The following is a 12,428-nucleotide window of genomic DNA, read 5'->3' on the forward strand; positions in this document are numbered from 1 at the left end:
TTCCCTTTTTTACTCTATCCAATCAACTTAGCAGGGGTCAAGAGCAACACTTCTAAATTTCCAGAGAGCAGCCAAGATGGTGAAGTAGAAGGATCCCAAGCTCACCTCTCATGAGCACACCAAAATCACAACAACTTGCAGAACTATCATTTAAAAAGTGTGAAAAGATATTCTACAACTAAAGACATTAAGAAGGAACCACAAAGAGACTGGTAGGAGGAACAGACTCATGATATAATCAAATCCATACCCCCAGATAGGTGACCCACAAACTGGAGAATAATTATGTTACAGAGGTTCTTCCACAGGAGTGAGTTATGAGCCCTGCATCAGGCTCCCCAGCCCAGGGGTCCAGCACTGGGAACATGAACCTCCAGAGCACTTGACTCTGAAGGTCAGCAGGGCTTTGTTACAGAATCTCCACAGAAAGGAGGGAAATAGAGACTTCACTCGTAAAAAGATGCACACAAAATCTCACACACAAGGGCAAAAGCAGTAATTTCATAGGCATCTCAGCCAGACCTATCTAGGTCTTCATGGGGAGGTGGGGAGTGGCTGTGGCTCACACTGGGGACACAGGCACTGGTTGTGGGCACCCCAATGTTCACTGCTGTACTGATTACAATACCCAAGACGTGGAAGCAACCTAAATGTCCATGGACAGATGAATGGATAAAGGTGTGATATACATATACAGTGGAATAGTACTCAGCCATGAAGAGAATGAAATAATGCCATTTGCAGTAACATGGATGGACCTAGAGATAATCATACTAAGTGAAGCAAGTTAGACAGAAAAAGACAAATGTCATATGACATCACTTATCTGTGGAGTCTAAAAAAAATGATACAAACAAATTTATATACAAAACAGAAATAGACTCAGAGACATAAAAAACTGACTTATGGTTACTAAAGGGGAAGTTTGGGATTAACATGTATTCATTACCATATATAAAGCATATAACCAACAAGGACCTACTATATACCCCAGGAAAATAACTCAATATTTCACAATATCCTATAAGGGAAAAGAATCTCAAAAAAATAGATATTTGTATAACTGAATCACTTTGCTCACAACATTGCAAACCAACTATATATCAATAAAAAATAAAATTATAAAAAATAAAAGAATGGAAATATGTTTAAAATAAATTACCAAATGAAACAAATTTTAAAAAGACTAACAATAATAGGTTTAGTATGCTCTATATCTGGCGGGCTGCCGTCTATGGGGTTGCACAGACTCGGACACGACTGACACGACTTAGCAGCAGCAGCAGCATGCTCTATTTGTGTATTATTTTTAAAATATTTTTCAAGCATATGCCTGCATATACATGGAAGAATTTAAAATATTTTTAATGTATAAAAGATTACATGAGAAGCTGTTAAGAATGATTCCTGGAGGAGAGGAATAATGGAGAAAGAGGTTTATTTTTCTTTTCATACCCTATGGTGTTTTGAATTTTTAATATTTATATATATTGACTTCAGCTATATTGCTTTTATTTTAAATGTTTCTTTCATTTGTTTAGAAATAAGTAGCTATTACTGTGTTTTTTCAAATACATGTATGTGCTGTGTGCTCAGATGTGTCCAATTCTTTGCAACTCCATGGACTGTGGCCCGCCAAATTCCTCTGTCCCTGGAATTTTCCAGGCAAGAATATTGGAGTAGGTTGCCATTTCTTTCTCCAGGGGATCTCCCCAACCTAGGGATCAAACCCAGGTCTCCTGCATTGGCACATGGATCCTTTACCATTGGCACATGGATCCTTTACCATTGGCACATACATATCTGGGAAACCCTGATATGTACATGTGTACATGTTTATGTGTATGTGTATGTGTGCAAAAAAACAGACAAAAGAAGCATCACTGGATCTACATTAAAGAGGTAAATAGTATACAGCATTATTCTGGGTTAAATGATATAGACTTTGAACACTTGAAAATATACTTCTATTTCTTAAACACTCTTTTCACTTCCCTTCCTTCCACCTCCATACATTTTGTTTGTGCTTTCAATTAGAATGACAAACTGTTTCCCCTGAATAGTATAAAGCCCAGTCCAAATATTGTAAATCTCAAATAGTCCAAATCAGTCACATCTTAGAATGCTTCCTTTGTGATCCTACAACATACCTATTACTATGGAGGCTTCTTGAAGAATATGAGTATTCATATTGATGACTAAGTGGGAAGGCAGATGTAAAAAGAAGAGAATATTTAGGGAAGAAAGTTAAAAACCGAAAAGAAAAGTTAGACAAGACAAAAAAACATTTCTGTGAATGTTAGGAATAGTTGTGGGAAGTAAATGTGATTACACAGGAAGAGGTGTTTCTTTGTAACTGAAACTTGGCAGGAGGGACATTAAGATACGACAGTTGGAACAGACTATATTTGAAAAGGTAATAATACTATAAGAAACTCCAAGAGATTTCCTAGAGTGTTGAAAAGAGTAGCAATTGTTTGATGACATATAAGATTCTGAAAACATGTGAAGCAAAATTAAACATCGTTTAAGAATATAAATCTATACCCTGTGTATATCAGTAAAAACAGTCTTAGTTAAAAGTAGGCAAAAATAGATGCCTGTCTGCTGTATTTTTAAAGATCCCTTGGAATAGGGATCACATGTTTATGTACACTCGTATATACACAAAGTGTAATGACCAATCATCCCAATTTGCTTGGAACTAATGGGTTCCCTGGATGCAGGACTTTTGGTACTGAAACCAGGATAGTCCTAGGCAAACTAGGAAAACATTCATTACACTAACACAGAGGTAGATAAACAAATATTAGGACAAATAGATAGGTATATATGATAGATAATGTAGATAATGAATATAGAAACCTTTACATACAGGTCTCTGAAATATGTTTGCAGCATTACAAAAAAATTAGAATTATTGCTGTGGCTATTATTTTTCAAGGCTATTTTTTTAGAGGAGTTTTAAATTCACAGCAAAATGGAAAAGAAAGTACAGAGATTTTCCATATACTCCGACTACACATAAGCACAGCCTACCCCATCATCAACATCCCCAACCAGGGTGGTACATTTGTCACAATTAAAGAACTTACCTTGACGCATCATTATCATCCAAAGTTTATAGTTTACATTAGGTCTCACTCCAGACGGTGAACCTTCAATAGGTTTTGACAAATGACTTTCTGGGTGGCTCAGACAGTAAAGAATCCTCCTGCAATTCAGGAGACATGGGAGACATAGGTTTGATCCCTGGGTAGGGAAGATCCCCTGGAGAAGGGAATGGATACCCATTCCAGTATTCTTGCCTGGAGAATTCTATGGACAAAGGATCCTGGAAGGCTCCAGTTCATGGGGTCACATAGATTGTATGTGTCCAGTATTTTTGGTGTGAGGACTGGTTTTGGTATGGATGACAGCCACATCTTTCCCCAAAGTGTGCTGGCCATTATCCCCTTGATAGAGGGTGTGATTGGTGTTGTAGTGACTAGATCCTGTGCTGAATGTGAGGTAGGGTATTGGCTATCACTGACCTTTTGAGGTAGAGTTTGCTCCCCAGTTGTTGGAGTAGAAGCCCTGAGGTTTGGGTTCAATCAGTCTCCATTGCCCTTGAGTATGTGCCTTTTCCCAAAGGAGGGAATTGCGGAAACAAGTGAGGCCCATGTAGTCACAGAGCTCCTATGCACTGTCTGTGTAGACATCCACCATTCGTCTCAGAAGTGGCCCAAGGTTGCATCCCTTTCTCTGTTTTGTTCGTCCCGGATCTAGTACAAGGCTGTAGTGTGGATTAAGCTGCAGCTGGGAATCGGGACCCTGTGGCTGTAGGAACTGAGGTGTCTGTGCCACCACCTGGGATCTGGACTGCTTCTGTGGCAGATGTCTCCCAGGACCTGTCTGCTCCAGATCTGGTGCTAAGCTGCAGTATAGAGTGGGAGGGGCCAGTGCACTCTCTCTGTGCACTGAGATTCAGCACTTAAGCACCATGCATTCTTGTGGCTCACCCAGTGTGCATGCTGACAATGTCTAGCGGTCTCAACCTGCCACCCCCGTGCATGTACTGACAATGGCCTCGGCAATTCTGCCCAAATCACACCCCAGGAACCTGGGTCTGTCTCTGTGTAGCTAGACCAAATCTTTGCCCTGATTTCACACCAGGTTGTCATGTGGAGTGAACGGGGCCAGGGCACTTGCCCCTTTAGGTAGGGAAGTACAATAAGGAAGTGCAGCCAGCCAATACAAGGCTCTCTTTGCCCTGATCGTCAGCAAGCTAGCTTGGACATACTCTTCATGAGTGAGGCTAGGCTTCTCCAGCCTTTCTATCTGTCTCAGTGGATTTCCCAGCAGGCAAAGGGCTTGTCTTCTCGATGCAGGGCCCTAGGACTGTGATGCCCAGATTTTGAGTCAGTCTGCTCCCTCCCAAGGGTGAGGGTCCACCCTGTGTGGACCTTCTTTTCCCTACAGATCTGTGCCAGGGGCACAGGTCCTGACCTAATGCTTGTTTTTCCCCATCCTACTTGGTTATGTAGAGATCTTCCTTGCAGCTTTGTTGTATAGGAGATCTTCTGCCACTTTCCAATTAGTTTTCTGTAAGAATTGTTCCACATGTGGATGCATTTTTGACGTGTTTGTGGGGGGAGGTGAGCTCCGCATCTTCATAGTCTGCCATCTGGATTCTCTTCTCCTTAAGAGTTATCTTTTAAACTCTTTTCCCTCACTACTGCTTCCCAGGTGGCGCTAGTGGTAAAGAATCCACCTGCCAATGCTGGAGATGCAAGAGACACAGGTTCAATCCCTGGATGGGGAAAATCCCCTGGAGTAAGGAAGGTAACCCATCCCAATATTCTTGCCTGGAAAATTCCATGGACAGAGGAGCCTGGGAGGCTACATAGGGTTGCAAAGAGTCAGACAGAACTGAGCAACTACCTCTCCACTTTCATTTCATCTACAGTTGTTATCAACTCCACTTCTGAATCACATTCCAAAAGTCTCCATTTTTCTTTTTATTCATGTTACTTTACACTTTTTCTATAATTTAACTGTGGTGAGAACACTTATGAAATTTACCCACTTAACATTATATAGTATAGAAATACCATATTGTTATCTATAGGTACAATGTTGTACAGCAGATTCTGGAACTTACCTTGCATAACTGAAATGTTATACCTATTGATTAGCAACTCCCTATCTCCCCCACTCCCAGCCCCGGGCAACTACAATTCTATTATTTGCTTTCATGAGTTTAACTATTTTAGACACCTCCTATAAGTGGAATTTTGCAGTATTTGTCCTTCTGTGACTAACTTATTTCACTTAGCATTATGTGATTCAAGTTCATTCATGTTGTTGCACAAGACAGGATTTCTTTCCTTTTTTATGCCTGAGTAATATGTATGTATATACCATGTTTTCTTTATCTGTTCGCTTGTCTGTAAACATTTACATTTTTCCCACTTCTTGACTACTGTGAATAATGCTACAGTGAACTTTTAAAAGCAAGTATCTCTTCAGAATCCTGATTTCAATTTGGGGGGATAAATACCCATAAATGGGATTGCTGGATCATGTGGTAGTTCTATTTTTAATTTTTGAGAAACCTGCATACTGTTTTCCATAGTGGCTGCACTAATTTACATTCTCATCAGCAATGCACTAAGGGTTCTCTTTTCTCCACATCCTCACCTGCACTGGCTACTGCTTACCTTTTTTTAATATACAATAGTCATTCTATACTTCTGATTTACCAGTTTTAGATTAAAAGTTCCCATAACTACTCCTCAGACTTTTCAATGCCAGTCACAAGTCTAGGCTGTTATATGTACTTCTAACTGACTGGTTATAAATCAGACTTTCCCACAACCCTCTCCTTTGGTAATAGTAATTTGCTAGAGTGACTCAAAGAACTCAGAGAAACATAATACTACATCAGTGCTTTATTATAGAAAGATATAACTCAAGAACAGCCAGATGGAAGAGATGCACAAAAATAATAATTTTAGGTTGTCAGACACATCTTAAATTTCTTCCTTTCCTTTTTTCCAGTGCTAATTTGTCTTTAAATGTGGGTTATTCTGCTTCTGAAATAAACAGGCAAAGGAGTGAGACATTTCTCCAAAGAAGGTATACAAATTGTCAATAATCACATGAAAAGATGATCAACATGACTAGTTATTAGGGGAATATAAATTCAAACCACAATGAGATACCAGATAGAAGAGATACACAGGGCTAGGAACCGGGAAAGAACATGTGGCTTCCATGCCCTCTGAGAGGGTGCCACTCTCCCCAAACCTCCATGTGTTCACCAACCTGGAATCTCTCCAGACCCCATTCTTTGGGGTTTTTATAGAGACTTCATAACACAGGCATGGCTAAATTCTTGGCCATCAGCAGCTGAGTCAACCTCCAGCCCCTCTCCCTTCCCCAGAGGTCAGGTGGTGGGATGAAAGTTCCAACCCTCTAATCACATGGCTGATTCTCCTGGCAACCAGCCCCCATCCTTAAGTGCTATGCAAAAGTGTCTTCATTAACATAATAAAAGACATTTTTATAGCTCTCCACACTTCGCAAAGTCTAGGTTTTAGGAGCTCTGTACCAGAAATGGGGAAGAAGACAAATATATATTTCTTATTATAAACCACATCACAATGTTCATCGGGGAATATTGGCCTATAGTTTTCTTTTGGTGTCTTTACATAGACTTGGAATCTTGACCTCATAAAATTAGTTTGGAAGGGTTCCCTTCTCTTCAGTTTTTTGGAAGAGTTTGAGAAGGATTAGCATTCAAAAGTTCCATTTTTATCCTTCTCCACAGCCGCCACCTGAGTCCAAATCATCATTTCTCACCTGAAACTGCTACTGCTGCTGCTGCTAAGTCGCTTCAGTTGTGTCCAACTCTGTGCGACCCCATAGACGGCAGCCCACTAGGCTCCTCTGTCCCTGGGATTCTCCAGGCAAGAATACTGGAGTGGGTTGCCATTTCCTTCTCCAATGCATGAAAGTGAAAAGTGAAAGTGACGTCACTCAGTCATCCTAAACTGCAATAGCCCCCTATTCACAACATCCACTCTTGAACTTCTACTATTCATTCCTCTCAGAGCAGCCAGAGGAATCTTTTAAATCACAGATTAGATCATGTCACTCTGTTAGAAATCCTTTAGGGGCTTCACACCACCTTTGGAATACAATGTAGACCACAAAACCCTGTGTGGTCCAATCCGATCTACCCAAGTCTCCAACCTTGTGCCACTGTAGCGCTCAACTGCAATTCTTTATCTAAGCAGTCCATCTTAACAGACACATTTATTGATTTGAGCAAATATATGTTAACTTTTGGGCTTCCCAGGTGGTGCTAGTGGTATAAAGAACCAGTCTGCCAATGCAGGAAATATAAGAGACATGGGTTTGATCCCTGGATCAGAAAGATCCCCTGGAGGAGGGCATGACAACCCACTCCAGTATTCTTGCCTGGAGAATCCCATGGACAGAGAAGCCTGGAGAGCTACAGTTCATGGGGTCACAAAGAGTTGGACACCACTGAAGTGATTTAGCACGCACAAATATGTCAACTTTCTTGGAGTCAGGAGAAGGAAGGTAAATACTATCTGTATCACAAACTAAAACAAATAATTATCCTTTTTTAAAATCTAACATTTGCATAGATTTATTTGTGCATCAGGAATAAAATTCAAAACAAGTAGGCAGATACTGTTGCTCTCCTTTGACAACTGAAACATGCAGAAAAAGTCATGATACATGAAGTAGTCATAACTGCCTCAACTTAAATGTAAATTAAATCTTAATGGAACTTCAGACTACAATTCATCCTTCAGAGTAATATTAAGTCAGCATCAAATATATGCCCTATATTACAAAAGTCTTAAGAACTATAATGTTATATTGCTTACATTCATTTTTAAAGAACCATTTTTAAACATCTGCATCATTCTCCCTCCGAAAATTGTGTTATTATTACAATTTGGATTGTCTCCATAGAGCAAAATTGCATTTGTATTGTCATTATGGCAAAAGAAAGTCTTGAAATATATAAACCACCCATGTTAATAAGGGACAATCATTAATTTTCTTAAGTCAAAAATCTAGTTAGTGATCTTTGACATTTCAAAACAAAATAAAAACTCATAAAAACAAGTGGGATATTTTTATCAATATAGGTTAAGATTTGTTCTTATTTGAATGCTAAAATTAATTTTAGAAGAGAATTTTTATTGTATTTGCTCATTTGTTAGTAATCACTAAGAATGAGAAGAACTAAATGACCCAGAGGTGCTGAAAATACTAATTATATATGCCTATTTGAGGTACAGTACCAAATAATGCTTTCTTATTGCTTTTGTAAATAAATTCTTTACCCAAACTAATTCATACCCAAAGTATTTTATAAAATAGAGCTACTGTGGTTTGAGTGGGGATAAAAACCCAGCAATCCACCAGCAGAGTCACCTCCTCATTTCAGTCCCCTAAGAACCTAGGGTCTGTTAGATTTCTGCTTTATAATCCACAGAAGTTGCTGAAATTTTACTTTTTGTCCAGATGAAAATGATGAATTTTATAACACAAATTTAACAAGTATCATAGCTTGGTTTTATTTTTTACTTAAAGTAGTATTTCTATTTCAAATTGTTTATTGCTCTCTTTTCTCTTATATGATTAACTCTATTGTTATTCTGTTTCCATTTTCAGTGACTATAAGCTATGAATTTCTAAAATACAAAGGGGAATAAACATACATTTTAAGGAAGAGATTCAGCATTTTCATGTATTAATATTTTGTTCTAGAAACTTTGGATCCAGTGAGCCATAAGACACTGGCCGTTGTAATGTACGGCTGGGCACCTGGCTCGGAAATAAGAACAAAAGTCAGTGGTTTGAAGCCAAATGCTCCAGCGCTGAAATAAAAACAACAGAAAAAGGCACGTGAACACGAGTTTCTGGGGGATTTTGCTATCTACATCAATAAATCCAAATAGAAGAGAATATATCATAACAGAAAAAAAATAATGTTATAAGTCTCAAAGAAGGAATAAATTAAATTCAAGCACAAGAGTACTAGATATCAAACTCAAACATAAGAGAAACCCTTAATTATGTGGCTTGAAGACAAAGTCATTTAGGAGAGCCCCCCACTAACCAATGTTTTATTTTTTCAGTAAGTGGATAATAGTCTCCATCACTTTAAGCACCACCTGGATGCAGGCGTGCCTCAGGGATAGCCCATGTCAGCCAGGGTAAACAGGCATTTTTTTATAGCATAGGTCTGGGTCTCCCCATCATCTCCCCAATCCAATCATACCCAAAACCTGCTTTATTAAGAAATATTTTGGTATGTTTCCTTTACTCTCTAAAGTAAAATTAATTAATACTATAACCTACTAATGCACATGTTTCATAAGGTTCCAATAATGATGTAAAGAAGAAATAAAGCAATTTATCATTTAAGAGTAAATATTTCAAAATGTAAATATTCAGACATCACTGAAGAACTAATAAAGTAATTGGAAGCTTATAGCTTACCAATAATGAATGAATGTTTGGTTTAAGAAATATAAGAAAATATTATAAAAATCTTAAACCAAATACATTTTATATACAAAACAGATAAAAGAGGGCATATGAAAGAAAGAACATACAATAAAATCTAGTGTTAGGAGAAGTAACAAGAAACCAAAATGTAACTGTATGCAACAAGACAAAGAAAATAACCAATAGTCCATGATAAGTTACAGACTGCCAAATTAAATTAAGATATATTATATTCTTTCGATTGATTAATAATGTCAGTATACCCCTGCCAAGACTACCAGATTTTAGAATTTACTTTCAAAGTCTGTGAAGGTAATATCACTCAGAAATACATGCAGCAGCTGCCAGTAACATCTCTGAAATAACCTTGACTTAAATCTGATAAAGGCCTCTCTCAAAAGGAAAACCTAAAGTTAGAATGATCATCAGGAACCAGGCTTCTATATTTCTGCCATGCTACCTTTAACATATAGCTTTTATCCTCAAAATAGCCTCATTATTGCAAGATGATCACTGCAGATCCAACCATCAAGTCTATGACCCAGGCATCAGGATAAAGAGAAGGGCAAGGACCAAGGTCACACATTCCAGCTAACTCAGCCTCCTTTAAAGTACTTTCCTGGAAGTCTCACCATGTGATACATGCTTACCACTCATGGACCACTCTCCTTAACTGCAAGAGAAAGGGGGAGATTCAGCTGCACATTTGGGCACATTGCTACACCCAACAATCTAGGAGTTTTACTGCTGAGGAAAAAAGGGGGAAATTCTGGGGCAAGAATAAAGAGATATCTAAAGATGAAATTTAGGAAGTTTTGCCTATGAAGAGCTAAGTAAAAAAGGGTAGTTCAAATTTTAAGACACTTTCAAGAAGACAGATAGTAAAGATCCACTTTATTTTTCAAAGCTTTTTGAATTGCTTTGTGTTTCATTTTAATATGACCAGGTCACACTGCCCTAAAGACAAGCTTCCTGTCCTGGGGCAATGATTATCCCCCCAAAACATACAAATCAAATTCAGTTGAGAGCAATAAGATTCAAAGGCAAAGCTAAAGGGTATTTATTGTAATAGAAGGGGAAATGAACCAAAAGTAATAGTAAACAGAAAAAAAATTATACATTCTCCTCAGATAAAATTTCATACTGCGATTTCTCTCTGATTAAATCAGAAAAATGAAGATTTGGAAAATCATTTAATGAATTAGGGCTTCATATACACTCATTGGAAAAGACTCTGATGCTGGGAGGGATTGGGGGCAGGAGGAGAAGGGGACGACAGAGGATGAGATAGCTGGATGGCATCACTGACTCAACAGACGTGAGTCTGAGCGAACTCTGGGAGTTGGCGATGGACAGGGAAGCCTGGCGTGCTGCGATACATGGTCACAAAGAGTCGGACACGACTAAGCGACTGAACTGAACTGAACTGATACACCAAGAGTATGAGTACTGGTTTCGGTTTGGTTTTCTGTTTTGTCATTTTTATACTGGCCTTCCTAACCCCCATCTTCTCATGCTGCCACAGGTTATCCAGGGGATTTTCCCAACCCAAGAATCGAACCTACATTTCCTGCATTGGCAGGCAGATTCTTTACCACTGAGCCACCAGCGAAGCCTGACAAAATGTCTAGTGGAAGGGACAATAAAAAGTATTTCCCTTTCTATTTAATGGATTATCACAGAGCAGAAAGAGAAAGTGAGGTTAGGTGGGCAGCAGTAGGAAAGACCTCTAGAGAGAGGAGAAAAAGCAGCGAAAGAAAGAGAAAAAAGCTCTCCAATTTCAGACTCTGCTGTCTACCTACCTATACCTCCTGACTACTGTCTTTTCCTCAAGAAGTCATCCCAGCCAATGCCTTGCCCCTTTCCCATTGAGCCTTCTATCTGGGATTTTCCACTGCTAACCAAAAATAAAAAGGAAAATTTGAGTTATACCAAAAATCCAAATGATGTGATTTTACTAGGATATTTACTCTATCTTGACTAACTATCTATTTTATCAATATAAATGCCTATATTACATTCAGTAGTATTTATTTTGTTCTAGCAAATAAGAATAATTCAGGGTTTATATTGTCTCTGTAACCAGCAACGTCCAACAGGTCAATTTGATTTTTCTTCACATTCTTTGAGAAACATTCTTAGAATAAGATGGCTTATCTTTTTAATGTTTTAAATCTAAATTGTGTCTGAAAATTCCTTTCTTTAGCTCTTTAATATTTGGCATCTGCAGATTTTAGTCCCAGAGTTAGATCAGCCTGGAGAGTTTCTAATTTCTTGAACTCTCAGTTCTGGCCTGATTCCTACCCCCTGGGAAATATAATGCTACTTCTAGAATCTATCTAAACCACACAAGGACTGTTGTGTAAGGACATTTCAGTGATCAGAGTTTATGACTCAGAGCTTTAAAAAGTCTAAATTTTAGTATCTATTCTTAAATTGTGTCCTGGTCAGAGTTTAAGCCTCCCAGTTTTCCCCCACTTCATGTTACAAAAACTAGATCCAAGAATTGATGAGACAAACTACATTTGCAAAGATAATGTTAGATTATGATAAGAAAACAGTTTACAGAAGACAAGAATAAACATAAGGGGAGAGAAAAGTTAATGAATATTTGGCAGTCATTTAGAAATTAACCCAATATTGAATATCTACTATATGCCAAGTAATTTCACATATATTCTCCCATTTAATCATTAAAGTAACCTTGTGGCATAGGTACTATGTGACTCATTAAAAGGGAAAACTGAGGCTCAAAGTGGTTAAACGCCTTGCCCAAGGGTCCCATCACTAGTGAGAGTTACAAGACTCCTAGTACAGAATTCTTTTCCCTGCCCCACTCTGTTGAAAAGACTAATAATTCTACAGTTGGCAATTTGTCATCCACT

This window comes from Ovis canadensis, chromosome 7 (genome assembly GCF_042477335.2).
Source record: "Ovis canadensis isolate MfBH-ARS-UI-01 breed Bighorn chromosome 7, ARS-UI_OviCan_v2, whole genome shotgun sequence".
Classification (NCBI taxonomy): Eukaryota; Metazoa; Chordata; class Mammalia; order Artiodactyla; family Bovidae; genus Ovis; species Ovis canadensis.